Source organism: Pipistrellus hanaki, assembly GCF_964339955.1.
Source record: "Pipistrellus hanaki genome assembly, chromosome: 14".
NCBI classification, from domain to species: domain Eukaryota; kingdom Metazoa; phylum Chordata; class Mammalia; order Chiroptera; family Vespertilionidae; genus Pipistrellus; species Pipistrellus hanaki.
Window position 1 is genome coordinate 51,470,156 of NC_140516.1, and position 18,697 is coordinate 51,488,852.

Below are 18,697 nucleotides of genomic sequence, written 5' to 3' on the forward strand. Positions count from 1 at the left end.
TGAAGCGGGGAAATAATTGTGCCGGGGGCCATTGACCCCGCGCTCACATTCCCTTCCTAATGATCCTCCCGGCTCCTCCGTCCGCGGGAGCCGGGCTGGGAGGGATCGGATCCGGAGGACGTGGGGAAGATGGCACCATGACAACAGAAGTGACGGCTGACAGTCTGACACGGGGATGGAGACAGAGCTCAAAGGCGCTCTCCCAGCCCGCGCGGGGTAGGCCCAGAATAGACGGTCCTGTGTCATTAAGGAACATCCAGGCTTTCCCAGGGCCTCGCTTGTGGAGGCTAAAAAAAGCGGTGATTTAAAATAATGACTTTTCTTTAAAGGCATAAGCAACCGTCTCACAGGGCGAATTAATTTCTCTGTCTCCTGTGGGGGGGGGGGAGGCATGGGTGCCTGCCAAAGCGTGCCACCTCGGGGTGCTCGTCCCAGGCCCCCCACCCTGCAGGGGTGTCACCTGTCTGTCCTCGCGCAGAGGGAGGGAGCATCTCACATCTGTCCTCCCCTGAGTGTCACTCTCTCCTTCCCTCTGTCTCGCCTCCCTCCGCCACCGCGTACGCCCCGCGCTCACCTGCACCTCCCTCCGCCTTGCCAGCACGTTTATTTTTAGCCTTCTTAATTAAAAAATAAATAAATGATATTTTATTCATGCCCGGGTTTTCAAGAGGATCACAGAATGCAGGATTGATACAATATCGCCCAAGGAGGAAATTCTTGAGAAGGGTTTGCAAGCTGCTGCTGCTCTTTGAAAGACTGGCAAGAAGTTTCATTATTTTTTATTTTTTTTAGATTTCTCTAATTAGAGCGGGTTTCAGCTACTGCCCACGTTGTATCCAGTTCCCACTCCCTGAGCTCACTGTGCAAACCGGAAAGGTTCCATCCGTTGTGGAGCCACTTAAATGAGATGATGCACTGTCACAGTTTCCCTCCATGGTGCGTGCACATTGGACCCCTCGGCTGTCGGTGCTGTCTTTGGGAACCACAGAGACTCACGGAGTTTTTACACCCGGATTGAAAAGGTCAACATGACACTTTCAAAGGCTCGAAGTGGCCCTTTGGTCCCCACGGTGCGGGACGAAGGTGCTGGGGCTGCTGGGATTGCCCACGGACACGGGTCCTTCCTGCGACCCCAATCCGAACTCCCCTGCTTCTCGCTGGCCTTGAACCCCCTCCCCTCTCTGATAAACCGATACCTCGGCCTCACACTCTCGGGGAAAAAAGAGTCAACAACAAATTGTCTCGTTGGCACATATGACCATATGCAAAGTCATACACATACAAGTTTCATGCGTGTTTCCAATGTTTATCAGGAACTCGCGTTATAGAAAGAGTGAAGCCATGTGTAGCTCCATCCTCAGGGAGCTGCTGGCTGGTCCTCCTCTTCCCAGATGGCCCTCCCCACTCCCTCCCTCTCTCCCCAGATGGCCCCGCCCACTCCCTCCCTCTCTCCCCAGATGGCCCCGCCCACTCCCTCCCTCTCTCCCCAGATGGCCCCGCCCACTCCCTCCCTCTCTCCCCAGATGGCCCCGCCCACTCCCTCCCTCCCTTCCCAGAAGGCCTGGTTTCCACCTGGGATCCCCCACAGGGGAAGGGAGCATCAGCTGGCCTCAGGAAGGGGAGACCTCATCCATCGGGCCCCAGCTGTTGCCGTAGAGACAGGCGGTGACCTGATCATCGCGGAATGACTCGGAGACCGTTTGCTGGGAATTGTGGGCCGTGGACAGGACGCTGCAGAGATGGGAGGCCTGGGTCCTCCGAGTGATTTGCAGATTCACAGAGGACGCCGGGCTGGGCGGGGGCGGGGGGGGGGCAGGCCAGCCTTTTAGGTGAGCGAGCCCAGAACGCCCTCTTCAAAACCAGGGCGATGGAGTCCGATTTCCGTTTGCAGCAGTCAGGGTCCTGAATGACACACACACACACACACACACACACACACACACACACACACAAAATTTCCTTGCCTGCCCCAGAGGGGAGCTCTCCGACCCCCTCCCCAGTTTTTTGTTTTGTTTTGTTAATCCTCACCCAAGAATATATTTTTCCATCGATTTTTTTTTTTTTTTTTTTAGAGAGAAAGAATAGAAGGGTGGGGGTGAGACAGAGAGAAACAATGTGAGAGAGATGCATAGATTGGTTCCCTCCTGCATGTGCCCTTGCCCGGAATTGAACCCGGGACCTTTCAGTCCACAGGCTGACGCTCTAACCGGCCCGGGCAGAACTTTTTACTTTTTTATGTAGCCGAGACACGGCATTCTTCTTCTTTAAAAAAAAAAAAAAAAAAAAAAAAAAAATGGCCAAACAGCAATGTGTGGGTTTATTCAGGTCAACAAAAGTTAAACAAAATATTAGAATCGATGACATGTTTTTAATTTTGGAAACTTAAAAAAATGTGGAGACATGCAAAGGATGGCTGAAGAAATATGGAGAAATAAGATCTCTCACATATTTACTTTAAGCTTAAAAATGTACGTGAAGTAAAAACATAAACATGGTGTGGTCCCTTTGTTACCCACGCCCAGGCCAGTTCCCTTCGCTCCACATGTCATCACCGTCGTGAATTCTGTTCGATCTTACGAGGTCGTCAAAAATGTTTTCCTTGGAAATGTAGATAGCTATAAAAAGTATCTGGCACCGTTTTGTGCGCATTTAAACATTCATAAATGGTACAGTTTCATTTGGCAACTTATTTAAACTCAGCGCAGTTCCCAAATGTACCCGTGTGGATCCATAAATATACAGCGGGTAACTTGTTATTGGAAAGTCAAGCATTGTTTCAAGATGTGTCCATGCTGATACATAAAGACACATCGTTTATTTGCAAAACTTGTGCCTCGATGGGCACTCGGGCTTTTCCTCGGTGTAGCTGTTGCACTGACGATGCGAGAAACTCACACTGGCCTTTGGGAGTCCTGGGGAATCGCCCGCCTGTGGGCGGGATGTGTGTTCGTGGTTCTCTCGGGAACCGATCGCTTGCGTGCTGAGTGGCTGGGCCGCAGGTACTTGTCCCCGGGGGTGTGTACAGAATGTCCTGCTTCCCTAAAGTGACCAGACGTCCCGCCTCTGGCGGGACAGTCCCGATTTTTAACCATCTGTCCCGCGTCCCGCGGCGTTTTTGGAAAAAATAGAGACTTTTTAAAAACGTCTCGGGACAGGACTATTTTAAAAACGCCGCGGGGCGCGGGACAAATGGTTAACAAAAAGCTGGACGTCTGGTCACCTTGTGCTTCCCGTCCTTCCGCCAGCATTGGAGACAGGCAGACTGATGTCCTGGCCCATCGCAAGGAAGGAGCTCTCCTTTTGGTTTGGTGTGTTTGGTGACGAGCGTGTGTCTCTCTAAGTGATCGTTACCGCCTCCGTGTGCCAGACCCCGCGAGCGGGCCTGGGAGCGGAGGGAGGGCTCGGTGGCCCTGGGGCGGCGCCCGCCAGGCTTGGGGGCCCCGGCGTGGGGGCCTGAGGAGGCCTGGCCCCCTGCCCGGGCGGGAGCCCTTGGTTTGCGTTTGTTTGTGGGCTGGACGGAGCGCAGGTAAATGCATTCCCCAGAGCGACTCCCCTCGAATGTGATAAAGTCAAAATAGAAATGAAGCTGGTTCTGTAGTTAATGGCAGTTAGAGTAGTTTTTTTGTTGCTAACACAAATGTTATGATATTTGAAAAATGAAGAAAATTGGCCTTGGTCCCAGAAAAGGCAATGCTGGGAGAAATCAGCAGATCTGTTGAAACATACATGTAAAATAACAACCACCTCCCTGTTCTCACACTCTACACACACACACCACACACACATACATAAACACACCACACACACATACACACACACACACACCACACACCACACCACACACACATAAACACACACACACCACACCAAAACACACACACACACCACACACGCACACACACACACGCATATCTCTGTGGAATGCGGAGGCGTGGAGAAGACACCCTCTCTTTCCTGAAATCCCTGAGGTTCAGTTCACCAGGATTTCTTAAGTTGTAGCCAACGCCAATCTGGAAATAACAAGCGTGAGTGGGAGGACCGTCACTGGGTGGTCCCAGGACCTGCTCTGGCTGGTTTCTTTCCTAAACATGCCGCAGAGCCCCGGAGCATGAGTGTGTGTGTGTGTGTGTGTGTGTAAGTGTGTGTGAGTGTGTGTGTGAGTGTGTGTAAGTGTGTGTGTGTGAGTGTGTGTGTGTGTGTGTGAGAGTGTGTGTGTGTGTGAGTGTGTGTATGAGTGTAAGTGTGTGTGTGTGAGTGTGTGAGTGTGTGTGAGTGTGTGTGTGAGAGTGTGTGTGTGTGAGTGTGTGTATGAGTGTGTGTAAGTGTGTGTGTGTGTGTGTGAGAGTGTTGTGAGAGTGTGTGAGTGTGAGTGTGTGTGTGTGTGAGAGTGTGTGTGTGAGAGAGTGTGTGTGTGTGTGTGTGTGTGTGTGCGTTTTGTATTTTCAATCATTCCCATGCTGATTGTCCTGGACATTCAGACTCAGTGCACAGCCCTCAGAAGTCGGGAAGCCATCTCTCCACACCCACAGTGGCGTGACCGTGGGCCGCTGTAGCTGTAGTGCAGGCCTCACAGCTGTTGGTACAGCAGCTATGTTGTTACTGTAGCCATGTTACAGCAGCGATGTTGTTACGGCAGCGATGTGTTACAGCAGTGATGTTGTTACTGTAGTGATGTTGGTACAGCAGTGATGTTGGTACAGCAGTGATGTTGGTACAGCAGTGATGCTGGTACGGCAGCAATGTTGTTACTGTGGTGATGTTGTTACAGCAGCGATGTGTTACAGCAGCCATGTTTTAAAATGTATTTAGATGATTCTGGGGGAAAAGGGGAGAGGGGGGTGCGGGGAGACACTGAACATAAACTGTGCACCTATGGATGAGGACAATGGGGGTGGGGAAAGGGCAGAGGGTGGGGTGGGAACCTGGTGGCAGGGAGCAACGGAGGGGGGGAAATAAGAGGAACATTTGTAATAATAAAGATTTAGTTAAAAAATAAAATGTATTTAGACAGGCAGGGAGTTCAGTCTCTACCTGTTTTCCCGTTAGTGCCAGTAAGTGTTCATTTGCACGTGAGGACAGGCTTTGTGAGCACGTTTTGTAAAAGCAGTAAGAATCGGAAACTTTGCTTCTTACCCTGGTATAACCCAGGTATCGGGCACCCGTGGACCCTTCGAGACCCCGAGACGAACAAGACCCAGGAGCCGGGCCGGGACTCTGCGCTGCGGTTTGTGGGGGGGTCTTCTCGCGCCCCCGTCCCGGCGGCTGCAGCAGGCTCACCCCGATGGTGTGTGCGCCGGGCCTCAGGGAGATCACGTTCCAGTGTTTGTGTCTGCGTTTCCCTGTTCCCGGGCAAATGAGACAGGAAGTATTTGAAGCCAGACGCGTTTCCTTTTCCCATCGGAGACCCAGTCCTAGCCCCGGGTCCACGTGGCGCCCAGCTCGAGTCATCAATCACCCTTTGTCTGGGCCCGGCTCATTGTCCCGACTGTCCGGCCCGCCCTGGGGCAGAGACCAGGGTGCCGGCTCTTTGTCATCGCGCTCCTCGGCTCCTCGGCTCACACCTGGGTCGTGGTCCCCGTGGATCTCAGCGCCCTGCGGCCCCTCGGAGCTCAGGATGCCGAGGCCTGTGTCCCTGGGGGTGGGTTTCCTTCCCGCACTCTGGTCCCTTCCCCTTCCCCAGCCCCGCCTGCGGGCGGAGAGGGCGGTGCTCCATGCTGAGCGCTCACTGGGGTTCCAGATAGACTCAGGGTGCACCCCCCCCCGCCCCCGCCCGCCCACGATGAGGCACCCCGCCCTGGACCCAGGCTCCTTCCTGCGGGGGCTCCTCCTGGTTCACAGGTTACGCAGGGACTCGGACAGGATTTCAGAGACGATTTCTAAGCACGCGTCTCCGCATTCCTTGCCCTGACAGGATGGCTCAGCGGGTGGGAGTGCCGTCCCGGACACCAGAAGGCTGTGGGTTCCATTCCGGGTCAGGGCACATACCTAGCATGGGGGTTCGATCCCTGGTCGGAGTGAGAGCACAGGAGGCAGCGGATCGATGTTTCTCTCTCACACCCTCTCTCTTCCTTCCTCTCTCTCTCTTTCCCAAATCATTAAAAAAATCCTCTGGTGAGGATTTAAAAAAAATTATCGATATTTCTTAAAAAATATCTTTTGTGGTGTTTTTGAAATTTGGTGCCATGCCAGGAGTTTCAGCACCTGGCCCGGAACGCTAAGCTAACTTTTTTTTTTTTTCTTTTTTTCCCCCCCACAAACGCAGTGTCACAGGGAAACCGTGTTACCACACCTTCTGCTTTGAATCGGTGCTTTTCGGGGCTCAGCGGGGTCCTCCGGGCCGTGTTGGGGCCGCTCGGCCTGTGGAGACCACAGGGCTACCCCGAGGTGTGCCCTGGGCACCATCCACACCCCGCACCACCCACAGCCCTGCGTGCGGAGGAGGTCCCACCCGAGAGGCTGAGGTGCGGGTCAGGGTGCGGACTCGATGGCAGGCCCCACCCTGGACCAGCCGCACGTGGAGAAAGATGTGCAGCTGCTGCGTCTCGCGGGCCCTGGGTTTAAAAATAACCTGCATTTAAAAAATACGCTGCAGATTAAAAACCCATATCCTCTGCTTTTAGCCCACGACCCAGTGACCTCCCGATAAAAGGGTTTGCTGGGTTTCTTTGTTGTTGTTAATCCTCACCTGAGGATGTTTTTCCACTGCGTTTTCACAGAGTGGAAGAAAGGGGAGAGAAGCATTGATGTGAGAGACACACATGGATTGGTGGTTGCCTCCTGCATGCACCCTGGCCAGGCCTGCAGCCTAGGTGTGTGCCCTTGACCTGCCCTTGACCGGGTGTGAACCTGGGACCCTTCAGTCTGCAGAGTAATGCTCTCCTCACTGAGCCGAACAGACGAGGATCCAATAACAGAATGCTATTTGTATTTATTTTTAAAAATATATTTTATTAATTTTTTTTACAGAGAGAAAGGGAGAGGGATAGAGAGCTAGAAACATTAATCAGCTGCCTCTTGCACACCCCCTACTGGGGATGTGCCCGCAACCAAGGTACATGCCCTTATACTGGAACCGAACCTGGAACCCTTCAGTCCGCAGGCCGACGCTCTATCCACTGAGCCACACCGTTTCGGCGATGGCATCTGTTTGTAAGTTACATTTCGGCGGGCGAGCCCAGGAAGTCCCCCGCACTATGCGTTTTGCTGGTAGCGGCTTCGAAGCACAGGATTCAGGCGGACCTCGTTCCCCTGATCCCCATCCTGGTTTAACAGCTGCCGCGAAGGCTGAGGCCGTGGGTGCGGTGTTTCCTGCCGGGAGCCTGCCTGTCAGCCTATTGATGACAAATTAAAATCAATAAAGACGGTCTGCGTGGACTGAGAGGGGCCTGAGCGCCGGGTGCCCACGTAATGTTGCCAAGATGCCCACGTTGCCCCTGCCTCGGCCCGGACGCTCACCCCCAACAGCCTGCCCCGCGCAGCCTCCTCTCCTGTAATGTATCCCCGGAGAGCTGTTCCCCGCACCCCTCAGCTCCGGGCGGCCATGACAGGGTTTCCAGGTGCCTGGGGTTTTTGCCCCAGGAAGAGCCATCCCAAGAACCATCGCCTGCACGTCGGGCGCAGAGAACACGCGAAGAGTCGAGTTCAGGCCGGGCTCCTGCCCAGCCGACCAGCCTCCATGTCCAGGGGCCGGCCGCGCAGTGCGGGAGCCAGGCCGCTGCTGGCCGGAGAGGCACTGAGCGCCGTGGGGTCAGGCCTGCCTTCCTTTTGGAAAACGAGGTCTAACCACGGAGCATGCATCTCCGCAGCGGCTCCCGTTGGGCCTTGCTGTGCTAAGCAGTGCGTTCCCATGGCTTCTGTGTGCTCCGTGTCTATTTATAAACAGCACGGTCACCCGGAGGAAGGCAACGGTCCCCACGGGGGCAGAGGGAGCCGGGAAGGCCCCGCCGCCAGGGACCCCGGTGCAGCCGCTCCGAGGCCTGGAGTTAAATGGCCGTGACGAGGGGGTGTCACTGCAGCCCAGGAAGGCAGTGCCCGGCTCCCGGGATCGGAGGACACCGTGCTGTCCACCCAGGAGACCCCGCAGGAACGGAGTTCTCTCCCCCGGAGAGGCGCGCGGGCCATGAGAGAGGGCGGGGGTGGGTTGGCGGGGTGAGCGCTCAGCCTCCCGGCTGCCCCAGAGAGAGGAAGCAGAGAACCCCTGTCCCCAAACCCGCCTGGACATCTAGGAGAACCCCAGGGCCCAAGGATAAAACGAGGTGTCCCAGAGCATGGCCCGGGGTCGGGAGCCCTGAGTCCAGGGTCCCCTGAGCTGCAGGTTGTCACCTCGGTTCTGTCCCTTCAGTGGTGAGCCTCGGAGTTCTCAGGGAGTCCTGTCTCTGAGTCGGCAGCTCCAGATTCTGTGGGATATGGAATAGCAGGAGAGGTCCCGTCCTGGGGTTCGAGGCCCCGGAATGAGTATTTCTGCGTTGGAGGCCTCTGGGCCAACAACAGTCCTGGGTGGGTCTCTCTTCTCTCTCTCTCTTTTTAAATATTTTTTTATTGATTTCAGAGAGGAAGGGAGAGGGAGAGAAACATCAATGATAGGAGAGAATCATTGATTGGCTGCCTCCTGCACACCCCCTACTGGGGATTGAGCCCACAGCCTGGGCATGTGCCCTACCTGGGAATTGAACCATGACCTCCTGGTTCATAGGTTGATGCTCAACCCCTGAGCCATGCAGGCCAGGCTCAACAACGCATTGAGACTTGGAGGACAGACATCCTATATAATAAAACCCTAATATGCAAATCGACTGAACAGCAGAACGACCCGCTGCTATGACACGCACTGACCACCAGGGGGCAGATGCTCAATGCAGGAGCTGCCCCATGGTGGTTCCTGCATTCCCACAGGGGGAGCACCGCTCAGCCAAAAGCCGGCTCACAGCTGGCAAGTGCAGAGGCGGCGGTGGGAACCTTGCCAGCTTAGGCCAGCTCCCTGAGGGAGTAGGTGGGCAGATGTCCCCCAAGGGGTCCCGGATTTTGAGAGGGCACAGGCCTGGCTGAGGGATCCCCCAACCCCAAGTGCACGAATTTCGTGCACTGGGTCTCTAGTCAATAAGAAAAATGAGAGGGGAATGTAGACATTCATGTAACAGTCCTCCCAGTGACTAAGTCTTTGTCTCTCTCCGGTAAGAGGTCGTGTTCGGACTTTATTAGAAGCTGACATCGCGTATTAGAACCTAATGCCAGCTAACACCGTCTCCGTTTGCCCAGTGTTGGGTGACATGGCGGCACGGAGCAGGCATGGCGGTTGTGAACTCCGCCTGTGGCATGCACCTGTCCGTGGAACAGGTGTGTGAGGGACGGACGGTGCACATCCATCTGGGGCCTGGAACGGGGTGGGGGGCTGTTTCACTATAGGATTGAGCAGGCTGACGTCTTGACGGATTGAGAGGAGTCCTTAGCAATTCACAGGGTTGACATATACCAGTCCAATCGCTCTGTCCCCGGGTTGTAAGATAAAAATACAGAAAATGAGGAATTAATTCAATTAACCATTTTCCCACCCACATTTTACCTTTCCCCGCCGCTCCGGGGGAATGCTTTATGAAACGTATATCACCCGGAGACTTCGTTTTGCCGTTATTTTTAACTTAATGAGTACACCTTGCACGTCGGAGGGAAAGAACAAAGGTTAGATTTTACATTAATGGCACACACGGCAACACGGTATGCAAATATCCATATGCAAATACGCGGCCCCCGGAAGATGGATGTGCTCTATTTTTAACCAGTTAACTATGACTGTGAAGTATGGTGCGAGATATTCGGTGGTTTCATTTTTATATCTCTCTTGTAAATAATGCATAAAGTATGCAGATGGTGTCAAAACATGATTAAGCTATTAGCTTTATAGTTTTCATAGTTAAGAATGTGCTCTGCATGGAGGCCTAATAACTCATTTCTAAAGGCAGGGGCCATTATGAAATATTTCTTGTTCAAGTGAATGTTATCATGTGACATAATGATTTTGCTTAAAACCAAGTTAAATGAGGAGTAAAATTAAACAATATTGCATGAATTGTGTTTGACTAATTTTGTGTCACATTATATTAGCCAAGCTTTCAGAATGTGTGTTAATGACAAATAGCGTAAGCCCCCAACATGCTTTATGTGTCTGCACAGCCACCCTCAAGTCATTAGCTTGTTAGAGGTTCATTTTGTTTGCAGTTTTTTTGTGGGTATTTTTTTTTGTAGCCAGTGGCTTTTTCTGATCATTTTTCCCCCCCCCAATAAAAGTAGACACACTTCGGAAATAAATTTTACACACATCGTGGGGACTTCATTTCTGTAACAGGGTGTGATGTTTATGAGAAAAGCAAATCACTGGAATCCTGGAGACGGTGAAGGAGAGGAGTGCCGTTTCCAAAGTAGACATCGCCAGCACTTCCTGCAACCTGAGTGACGGCCTTGTGAGAGTGTGTGTGTGTGTGTGTGTGTGTGTGTGGGGGAGGGGTCTGGCATCTCCACCAAGAACCTACTTGGCGACCCCTGGTCCCCAGGGACTGGCCTGCTTTGGAGACATGGCTAGGCGGCCCCTCGGGCTGTGACATCTGTCCGGCGTCCGCCGCCTGCTCTCCGTAAGCCATCTGTGCATGGCTGGCGGGCCGGCGGGCATCTCACTGCAGAGCTCGGGGAGGGCATTGCCCTGGTCAGTGTGGCGGGAGCCTGGCTGGGCCCAGGGTCACCAGGTCAGCCGCGAGGAGCCGCCTTGCTTACACCGGGGGCCGGGTGGCCGCTCGGCCTTCCCTGCTGCAGGGGGGGCCTCCGCGTCGCCATCAGCACGGTCTTCGCCGATCACACAAGGAGGTTTCACGTGTTGGGGAACACCCCGTGCGGAGTGGTGACACTGACCACGGGTGAACCAAACATCACATGTGTCTCCACGCCGTTTCCCTGAGCGTGTGCCGTCCACAGCGCTCCCCAGGAGCGGCTCCGGCCCTGAGCGCAGGCCCTCCAGGGTGCCTGCGGGTGGGAGGGGATGTGGCCACAGGTCAGGCACCCAGCGCTCCAGGACCTGCAGGAAAGCTTGAGAGACGCCAGCAGAATCCAATGAGCTGGGCCCTGGGCGGAGTCACAGAGTTAAAGAGCTGCAGGTGGGAGGAACTCCTGTTAGCTCAATGGGCTCCATGTTTAGTTTCCAGCAAAACACTAGTCCTTAAAGGGGCAGACGACCTGCTCTGGCCACGGCAGAATGTTTGAAGGGGGCGGGGGAGGAGGGCAGTGAGGGGTGGGAGGCCCAGGTTGACAGTGTTATGGTGATGCTGGCCGAACACACTTGCATCAGTAATGGATACACATGCCCAGGACTGGGTGCTGGGGACAGAAACAAAGCTAAACAGCCTGGCCAGTGTTGCTCAGTGGTTGAGCATGAACCCAGGAACCAGGAGGTCTTGGTTTGATTCCTGTTGCCCTATTGCCGCCTTGATCCCCAGTAGGGGGCGTGCAAGAGGCAACCCAGCCATGATTCTCTCTCATCACTGATGTTTCTATCCCTCTCTTCCTTCCTCTTTCTCTCTCTGAAATCAATAAAACCATTTAAACCGAAACAGTAGGAGCTGCTTTGAAGAGCCCGTTGGTGTAAGGGGTTCAGACTCTGTGGCCTGTAGGTACAGGTAAACCCCCCCCCCCCCATCCTCTAAGCCTGTGTGAGGCACCCCCATCTTGTTCCTGGTTTGAGCTTCATTCCTGGGTGTCCCACCTATGTGCTGTGGCCTCACAGGCCTCGGGGCCCTAGAGCAGTGGTTCTCAGCCTTCCCAACGCCACGGCCCTTTGATACAGCTCCTCATGTTGTGGTGACCCCCAGCCATAACATTATTTTTGTTGCTATTTCATAACTACAATTCTGTTTTAAGTCATTCTTGTGCCTCATAGGAAACCTGTGAACGTAGAGATTCGCCAAAAAGCATAAAAGCCGTGTGCCTGCCGCCCAGAGGCGGTGCCTGCCGGCTCAGAGTCCCTCCCCGCCCACCCCCTGTCCCCTGCCCCCTGCCCCCCACCCCCTGTCCCCTGCCCCCCGCCCCCCCGTTCCTCCTCAGATCTCCACCCAGCACTCCTTGCCTCTTCTTACCACTTGCTCTCTTTTCTCTTTCCTTTCTGTTGTTTTTGTTTTTTGTTGGCTTGTTAATCCTCACCCGAGGATATTTTTCCATTGATTTTTTTAAGGGGGAGTGGGAGAGGGAAAGACAGAGAGAAACATCCGTGTGAGAGAAACACATTGATTGGTTGCCTCCTGCACAAGCCCCGAGTCCAGGCCGGGGAGGAGCCTGCAGCCCAGCCATGTGCCCCTGACCGGAATCGGACCCAGGACCCTTAGGTCTGCAGGCTGACGCTCTATCCACTGAGGCATCGCTAGGGCTCACCACTTGCTGTCACAGCAGAGAAGGGAACAGAGCAGAAGCTTGCTCTTGTTTTCTTTTTATTTTTCCTGCAGCTCAAAACCCAGAAGAATGCTCAGGCCAGTAGTTCCCAGGCCTGTTCGGTGGCTCCCCGGGTCCCCAGGACCCTTCCGGGGCCCCCTGAGGTCAGCACTGTTCTCTTAGCGCCGAGTGAATACTAGTTTCCAGAGACCTAGCCACGCTGGCCTTTTCTACGCCCCCCCTCCCCGGAGCACGCCGCGGCGTCCCCGGGGTCTCAGGGAGGCTGACATCTCAGCAAAGTGACACAGCAGCCAAAGGGAGCCGCTGTCCTCCGGTGAGCGGGCTGGTGGAGACCTGCAGACACGGAAAGCAACGCCACCTCTCCCTCCCCGTGGGCTCTTCGTTAACGTGCTGTGGGTTTCGTCTTTAAGAGACGGATTGACACACACATATTTCTAAAATGCTCGGCGTGAGTTTTTCTGTGGAAAACGCAGCTGATAGAACCCATATGTGGTTCTGGATAATTCTGAGAGTATGAAGGGGTCTTGAGATCAAAAAGTCTGAAAACCGCTGGCGTGCAAAATATTTGTTTGGAGAAAAGGAACAGACGGTTCCGGGGAGGCCACAGATGTCATTTCTAGTCTCCTTTGTTTAACATTCTCACCGTGGCGTGTTTTGCTTTTTAGAAATTTAATGTGCACGCTGCAGGGCCAGGCCCCAGCGTGAAAATAGCGTGGGGCACGTCTGGCCTGGGCAAGAGACGTTTGATGAAAGGCTGACCTCCCTCATGCTTATGCCGCTGCCCCCAAATGTAGGGTGACCCGCAGCAGTCACACGGCGGGATGACCACCTGGGGACAGAGGACCCCGGAGGCTTCGTCCTTGGGGTAGCTCACGTGTTTGGTGAGATTTTCCACTCGGTGAAACTTGGGAGGAAACAAACCATTGGGCCGTCTGCATCTCAGTCTTCCTCTTCCCTCCTAATGCCGGCTGGTGTGGCTCCGTGGCTGAGCGTCGACCTATGACCCAGGAGGTCACAGTTCCATTCATGGTCAGGGCACATGTCCAGGTTGAGGGCTTGATCCCCAGTGTGGGGTTTGCAGAAGGCAGCTGATCAATGATTCTCTCTCATCATTGATGTTTCTTTCCTTTCCTTTTTAAAAATATATTTTATTTATTTTTTTACAGAGAGGAAGGGAGAGGGATAGAGAGCTAGAAACATCGATGAGAGAGAAACATCGATCAGCTGCCTCCTGCACACTCCCCACTGGGGATGTGTCCGCAACCAAGGCACATGCCCTTGACTGGAATGGAACCTGGGACCCTTGAGTCTGCAGGCCGACGCTCTATCCACTGAGCCACACCAGTCAGGGCTCGTCATTGATGTTTCTATCTCTCCCCTCTCCCTTTCCCTTCCTCTCTGACATCAATAACAATATATTTAATAAATAAAAAAGCCCCCCTCCCCCCCTGAATCAAGCTGCAGAACGTTCTCTCTCCTGGCCTGTCTACCATCAGGGTGTTGACAGCTTCCTCTGGGAAACCATATTAGGGACTCCGATTTCACCAGCGAGGAAACCTCTAAGTATTTTAGCAGGAAGCCCTGATTCAATTGATCTGGGTACACCACAGCCCCCTTTTTCTGGCGCCCCCCCCCCCCCCAGGCTAAGCCACAGGGAGAGGCCGGGTGTGGGCTGTGCGATCTGCCGATGCCTTGCGGTGTGCGTGCCCACGTGCTTTGCTCAGCCACCCAGACGTAGCTATTTAGGCTTCCCTCATAAATCAGCCGCTCGGAGCATCTTAATCATCTCCTCCCAGTTTGTCTATAGCGCTCTGCCCTCCAAGAAATAAATTACCCGCAATTACTTAAAGTTAGTAATTGAATTTACTTTAGTGGTAGGGAGAAAATTTATCCATTTTGCTTGTAATTTGTAGTCATTTTTAGTAATTGATAGTAATTTTCTAGTAAATACTAATTAAATGTTCCGCTAACTAAAAAGAAGTGCCGAGTAATGTATTCGCTAAGCATTAGTATCTCCAATTTATCTTTATACCGGCAAGTGGTCTAGGCCGGGCTGATAGGATCTAGCGGGATTATGCTCGTCCCGCTAAGCTTTAAGAAAGCCATAGGAGCGCGGAGCTAAAGAGTGCGTGCGCCATGATCTGCCCTTGTGACTCCACAGGTGGGGAAACCGAGGCAGAGGAAGATGGCGGGACCGGCTGCTCAGCCAGGGGAAGGATGAAGGCCCTGGACCGGAGGCTTCCCATCTGGGGGCTCTTATCTTTGTTTCCATCCGGCCTCCGAGAGGGTGGGGCAGACGGGAGGAAATGGCCCGAGTCCAGGTTCCTGGCTTCCTGCAGGGACCCGGGGGGGCCCCGCCACGGGGGCCTTCCTCCGGCTCCGGGCTCCTCCCGCATCGGCCGACCTGGGCACCGGGCCTTCACGCCGAGGTACACAGAGCCGTTGTGTTCTGCGCCATTTGAAGATGGAGCTTCTTTTGCAGGTGAGTGAGATTTTTTTCCTTCTCGTTGTTAATTTCACCAGAGGGTGTTTTTCTCCATTGATTTTTTTTTTAATTTAAAAAAATATATATTTTTATTGATTTTTTACAGAGAGGAAGAGAGAGGGATAGAGAGTTAGAAACATGGATGAGATCGATGAGAGAGAAACATCGATCAGCTGCCTCTTGTACACCCCCTACTAAAGATGTGCCCGAAACCAAGGTACATGCCCTTGACCGGAATCGAACCCGAGACCCTTCAGTCTGCAGGCTGACGCTCCATCCACTGAGCCAAACCGGTTTCGGCTGCATTGATTTTTAGAGAGAGCAGAAAGAAGGGAGAGAGACAGAGAGAGAAGCATCCATGTGAGAGAGATGCATTGATTGGTTGCCTCCCACACCTGCCCTGGCCTGGGCTGGGGATTGAGCCTGCAGCCGAGCCCTTGACTGGAATCGAACCCGTGACCCTTCGGTCCTTGGGCCAAGGCTCTAACCTTCTGAGCCAAACTGGCAAGGGCCCCGAGTGAGGCTCAGAAGAAGAACAGAAGATGGTTTCCACCAAATGAACCCTTAATCCCTGTGCCCATTAACCCCTGTGCGTGGCAGGCCCTGGGTTTTACCCCGTAGGTTATGTTTACCCCGTAAGTTACGATTCTCCGGGAGAGCTGGGTGTGAGGGGGTTTCATGTGGCTGCGGAGTCGCTTCCTTACTGGTCCGCCTCTCCGGCCGGGCCCGCAGCAGGTGCGCGGGGAGGGAGGGAGGAGTGGCGGCTGCCCCGGGACACGCTCCTGGTTAGGAAGTGATCTCCCTCTAGAATTAATTAATTAATGGGAGCTGATACAATTAACAAACACGGAGCGACAAACTCTACAGAGGGCCCGCGTCTAATGAGGGCTGCGACTTGGAGCCTGTGGGCCTCCCGCCTCCCTCCCCTGACCGCAGAGCGGGGGGCTGGTCCTCACCCCCCGCAGGGCGGGACCTGTCCCTCCGGCCTTCCGAAGCGGAAAAACACAACTGCAATGGGTTTTCACATTTACAGCGTTGAGGAATATTGTGAAAACTAATAAAAAAAGACATCGAAATCATCCATGTTTCCCCCACGTGTGACGGATCTATCACTCATTTTTCCTTGAAGAAGTAGATTTTTTTTAGTTGTAATCCAGCAGAATATAACCCTTCAGTGTGTTGTATTTTTCTATAGATGATAATATACATTTTGTTCTATTTTTTAAATATGTTTTTGTTGATTTCAGAGAGGAAGGGAGAGGGACAGAGACATAGATGATGAGAGCGAATCGCCGATCGGCTACCTCTTCCACACCCCACCCTGGGGACTGAGCCCACAACCCACCAGGACTCGAATCCTGGCCTTCTGGTTTGTGGGCCGACACTCAATCTTTGAGGCATGCCAGTGGAGCTGTATAATAATTTTTAAAAAATATATATATTTTACTGATTTTTTACAGAGAGGAAGGGAAAGGATTAGAGAGCCAGAAACATCAATGAGAGAGAAATATCAACCAGCTGCCTCCTGCACCCCCCCCACTGGGGATGTGCTCACAACCAATTTACCTGCCCTTGACCGGAATTGAACCTGGGACCTTTCAGTCTGCAGACCAATGCTCTATCCACTGAGCTGTATATGAATTTTAAAAAAATCTTATAAATTTACAAACTTTTAGCAATGGTGGAAGGTTGGTCAAATCCCCTCTGAGCCTGGATGCATGCCCTGAGGGCCTGTGGCCAGGAGTGAGGGGAGGTTGGTGGGCACTGAAGAGCTGCTGGCCTTTAGAACTGCCGGGGTGGTTCGGGGGGGCCGGGGTGAGGAGGGGCAGGCCCAGCAGCCCTCCCTGCCACACCCCTGGGCTCCCACGTGTCTGTCTGAGGGTGGGTCTGCCTGTCCCGCCACGGAACCCGGGGCAGGGCGGTCGGCATTGGCTGCCTGGAGCTTGCCACATGGGTGCCCTCTGGTTCCGTGCCCGCTTCCTGCTCTCAGCGTCCCCTTGTGGTCGCTGCCAAGGGGCAACAAGGTGGGTGTCCTAACCAGCTGTTCTTCAAAGGGTTCTGTTATATTTAAGGGAAGTCAAGTCTGACGATGGCATGAGCTGACATGGTTTTAAGGAGAGACTCTGTTGTCCGGCCAGCGTGGCTCAGTGCTCGAGTGTCAGCCTATGAACCAGGAGGTCACGGTTCAGTCCTGTTTGGGTCACTTGCCTGGGTTTTGGGCTCGATCCTCAGGGTGTGGCGTGCAGGAGGCAGCAGCCGATCCATAATTCTTTCTCATCACTGATGTTTCTGTCTCTCTCTCTCCCTCTCCTTTCCTCTCTGAAATCAATAAAAATATATTTTACAAAAGGAGATTATGTTGAATAGGTATACAAATAACTTATTTTTAAAAACAGGTCCAGTCCCCAGAAGGAGCTGGAATGCAATGCACTGTTTGACGTTTGGCTCATAACCGTGCCACCTGGCTCTCGGAAATAACTAATTCTTTTATTCAGGAAAACAGACAACACACACACAAACAAACAAACAAACAGAGGAACGCCTCCCCACCGCAGGCGATCCTGCGCCCGACCCAGAGTGCGAGGGCTAACCTTCAGCCCGGGAGGACACGTGTCTCCAAAGAGCCCATCTCAGAGAGAGCTCGCACTTAATTAAGAGAGACTAATATCAAAGCCGCTTCTCGCATTTAATATTGGTGCTTAAACTTCTCCGGATTAAGTGAGCTTACCCACGGGCGCGCCTCCCGACTCCGACAGCATTACAGACGCGTCAGCGTTTGCGGGAATCACGCTCTGCCGTGTTAGGTGGTGACCTAACCGCTGTCTGCCGCTGTCGGGCGCGCCGGGGGCAGCGGCGAGATTCATGGTCCCGGAGACGTTCCCGATGCTGAGTGCCAGCCTCGTGTCCCATTAATAACGGCTGCTTAGGGGCCGCCGCCCGGCCCTCCCTGTGATCCTGAAAACTTAAAACGCACGGCACAATCCTTTACGCCGCGTCCCATCGCCCCCTCTGGGCCTTCCTGACCGCCATCCCATTTGGTTATATTCAAAACGGCCGCCCCCGGAGGGAGCATCAGGCCGACCTCTCAGCCCCAATCTCCGGGTTCAGACGCGTGATAACAGGCGGTGAATATTTACAGGCGCACTCCCGCCGTCACAGGGCGCTGCTGGGAGCATCAGCACTGCTTTCTGCTCACTCAGGCTGTGATGGAGGGCTCACCCCGCACCCCGGAGAACACGCCGTCCCTGTACGCCCTGCGAGGGAACACCCTTGAACCCAGACAGCTCACAGAGAGCACACGGACGGGATGCAGATGAGTTTCTGGGATGCCGGGCTCCTCCGAGCCCTCCCTCCCTGCCGAGACTCTGGCGGGAGCCGGGAGCCGGGAGCCCTCACCACCTGGAATTTGAATGGACCCGCTGTGGGGCTGATCCAGAGAAAGGTGCCAGGTGGCCCAAGGGATACTCCCCAGGGCTTTCAAATTTTCTAATTTACATTTTTTATTTCATTTTTATTTTTTTAAAAGACATTTTCTTGCCGAAGCCAGTTTGGCTCAGTGGTAGAGCGTTGGTCTGCGGACTGAAAGGTCCCGGGTTCGATTCCTGTCAAGGGCATGTACATTGGTTGCGGGCACATCCCTGGTAGGGGGTGTGCAAGAGGCATCTGGTCGATGTTTTTCTCTCATCGACGTTTCTAGCTCTCTATCCCTCTCTCCTCCTCTCTGTAAAAAATCAATAAAATATATTAAAAAGAAAAGATATTTTCTAGATTTTTTTTTACAGAGGATGG